We start from the raw sequence: 4,007 nt of genomic DNA, 5'->3' as shown, positions 1-4,007 counted from the left end.
AGAAGGCTCTTTTAACAACATATTCGCCTTCATAATTAGAAGTCTATTTGCCCCTAACATCAGGTTTGAAAGATAGAATCTTCTTGAGCACGAGGTCGCCTTCTCGAAACACACGAGGCTTGACCTTCTTATCAAATGCTTGCTTCATTCTCTGCTGGTACAATTGACCATGACAGATGGCAGTTAATCTCTTCTCTTCAATCAAATTCAGCTGGTCATATCTAGTCTGGCACCACTCAGCATCTGTCAACTTGGCTTCCATGTCATAAACAAGAGAGAAATGGGTTGCCCCTGTTGAAGTGTGGATGAATGCATGGTACCCATGCAAATCAAATGGGAGCATTTCATGCCAATATTTGTATGTCACAACCATCTTCTGAATGATCTTCTTAATATTCTTATTTGCAGCTTCAACAACACCATTCATCTTTGGTCTGTAGGGAGAAGAATTATGACGCCCAATCTTGAAATCTTTGCATAGAGCTTCCACCATATTATTATTCAAGTTTGATCCATTATCAGTAATGATTTCACTTGGCACACCATATCGACATATAATCTGATTCTTGATAAACCTTACAACAACTTGCTTGGTCACATTCGCGTACGATGCCGCTTCAACCCACTTTGTGAAGTAATCAATAGCCACCAGAATAAAACGATGTTCGTTTGAAGCGTTGGGCTCAATCATGCCAATCATATCAATTTCCCACATGGAGAAGGGCCATGGAGAGGAAATGACGTTCCACAGCGTCGGAGGAACATGTGTTTTATCTGCATAAATTTGACACTTGTGGTAATTTTTCACAAACTTGCAACCGTCTGATTCCATTGTTAGCCAATAGTAACCTGCTCTCAACATCTTGTTTTCCATATCATATCCATTGGAATGGGTACCAAAGGAACCTTCATGGACTTCAATCATCAACAGGTCTGCTTCGTGTCTATCCATGCATCTGAGCAAAACCATGTCAAAATTTCTCTTATAAAGCACATCACCATTCAGGTAGAAGTTGCCAGCTAATCTTCTCAAAGTCTTCTTATCTTTCAAAGATGCCCCAGACGGGTAAATCTTACTTTGGAGGAAACATTTGATATCAAAATACTAAGGATTTTCATCTCCGACTTCTTCAACAGAAAACACACAAGCTGGCCTATCAAGACTCATCACAGTCAAATTGGGAACTTCATTCCAAAATATCACCATAATCATGGAAGCTAATGTTACAAGAGCATCTGCCATCCGATTTTCATCTCGAGGGATATGTTGAAACTCAACCTTTGTAAATAAAGTTGAAATCCTCCTTGCATAGTCTCTGTACGGTATCAAACCGGGTTGATTCGTCTCCCATTCACCTTTGATCTGATTCACAACCAAAGCTGAATCTCCATAGATGTCCAAATATTTAATTCTGAGATCAATGGCCTATTTAATCCCCATAATGCAAGCTTCATACTCAACCATATTATTTGTATATTTGAAGATCAATCTAGCTGTAAACGGAAAATGAGTGCCTTGAAGAGTAATAATCATTGCCCCAATGACATTACCATACAAATTAACAGCTCCATCAAATACCATGCCCCGACGGGAACCAGGTTCTGGCCCTTCTTGAAGCAATGGTCCATCACAATCTTTCATCTTTAAGTACAAGATCTCTTCATCAGGAAAATCACACTGCACTGACTGGTAATCTTCAATCGGTTGGTGGCCAAATGGGCAGCCAAGACACTATCTTTAATAGCTTTTTGAGATCGGTATTCAATATCATACTCGGATAACAACATCTACCAATGGGAAATCCTCCCAGTTAAAGTAGGCTTCTCAAAAATGTACTTGTTTGGATCCATTTTGGATATCAACCAAGTAGTAGGATTCAACATATACTGGCGCAGACGCTTAGCAGCCCAAGCCAATGTGCAACACGTCTTTTTGAGCATAGAATACCGAGTCTCACAGTCGATGAACTTCTTACTGAGGTAGTAAATTGCATATTCTTTCTTTCCAGATTCATCTTCCTGACCAAGAACATAACCCATACTCTCATCAAGCACATTCAAATAGATGATCAACAGTCTTCCTTCAACAGGTGGAGACAGAATAAAAGGTTCAAGCAGATACTCTTTGATACTATCAAAATCTTTCTGGAAATCTTTGGTCCAATCACAAGACTGATCTTTCTGAAAAAGCTTGAAAATAGGCGCACATGTGGCAGTTATATGCGATATGAATCTTGAGATATAGTTCAAGCTGCCGAGAAAACCTCTGACTTGCTTCTCTGTTTTAGGCGCAGACATTTCTTGTATTGATTTGACCTTGGCAGGATCAACTTCAATACCCTTCTCACTGACAATAAAGCCCAACAACTTACCAGAACGAACACCAAAAATACACTTATTGGGATTCAAGCGGAGTTTTTCCTTCCTTAAACGCTGGAATAACTTCAACAAATGCTCAACATGTTTTTCTTTATCACTTGATTTGGTAATCATATCATCAACATGAACTTCAATCTCTTTATGCATCATATCATGAAAAAGAGTGGTCATGGATCTCTGGTATGTTGCACCAGCATTCTTTAAATCGAAAGGCATCTCTATAACAGAATGTTCCCCATGGTGTAATGAATATGGTCTTCTCCATATCTTCAGGTGCCATCTTGATCTGATTATAACTGGAAAATCCATCCATAAATGAAAAAACTTTGAATTTAGCTGTATTGTCTTCCAACATATCATTGTGTGGCAGAGGGAAATCATCTTTCAGATTGGCTTTATTCAAATCTCTATAATCAACACACATGCAGACTTTTCCATCTTTCTTCAGAATAGGCACAATGTTAGGCACCCATTGTGGATATTCGGAGGTAACAAGAAAACCAACATCAATCTGCTTATGCACTTCCTCTTTGTTCTTAACTGCCATAGCAAGATGTGTTCTTCTCAACTTCTTCTTGATCGACGGGCATTCTGGACTTAACGGTAATCTATGCTCCACAATATCAGAATCCAAACCAGGCATGTCTTGATAAGACCAAACAAACATATCAGAGTATTCTCGAAGAAGATTAATCAACCCATTCTTAGCTTCTGGACATAGTTGAGACCCAATCTTGACTTCCTTTACATCATCTTCGGAACCCAAGTTGACCAATTCAATTTGCTCTTCAAACGGCTGAATGGCTTTTTCCTCGTGCTCAAGTAAACGAGATAATTCATTAGATACTTCTTCATCATTAGTCTCTTCCTCAACTTCAAACATAGGGAAATCAAAGTTTGGAGAGGGAGTAGGATCATTACATTCAATGGGTTTGAGAACCAACCTGCATAATGATTTGATATTTTGATTTTGGAGAAGTGGAGTGTGAACAAATATTATGCAGATGGAAGCTTATTATTTCTTTATGTTTTTTTGTGATTACCATTTTCAGAAGAAGCAAAAACTAAAAATAAAACATCATAGATGTGGATGAATAAAATTGTATTTTATTGATGATAATAAGGAAAATGCCCAACAATGTTCACTTATCCCTTAGGCATAGAAGAATTTTTCTTAAAAATAATAAAAAACAAATTACTTAGAATGATGAATGACAACTGGTACGTCAACAACAACCCAATTGTTGCAAATCTGGCCATGCGTCACAAAATTGGCGCAAACTTCATCTTCATCATCACTGTCCTCAATAATGGCAGCTGAGTGTTGATCAATCTCATTAATGAACCCTCCACTACGGAAAATTGGTTGTGTAACTTTGGCTTTTGCGTTGAATGGCCTCGGTTGAAATCCTAACCCTGCTCTATTTTTGTTCTCGGCGATCTCCACAACACAACCCCACTTGTCAATACTGCCAGCCTGAATAGCTTCTTGTGCATATTTCAAAGAAGACATGAGTGCCCCAATTTTCTTCAATTCATCAGCAATAAATAAGGCTTGGAACGGCGTTCCGACCTCCTCCTCAGCATCAACGTACGTGAAAGATGATAGATGGCTCACCAATAATGCC

The sequence above is a fragment of the Lathyrus oleraceus genome, chromosome 1 (genome assembly GCF_024323335.1).
Source record: "Lathyrus oleraceus cultivar Zhongwan6 chromosome 1, CAAS_Psat_ZW6_1.0, whole genome shotgun sequence".
NCBI lineage: Eukaryota > Viridiplantae > Streptophyta > Magnoliopsida > Fabales > Fabaceae > Lathyrus > Lathyrus oleraceus.
This window is presented reverse-complemented; position numbering follows the sequence as displayed.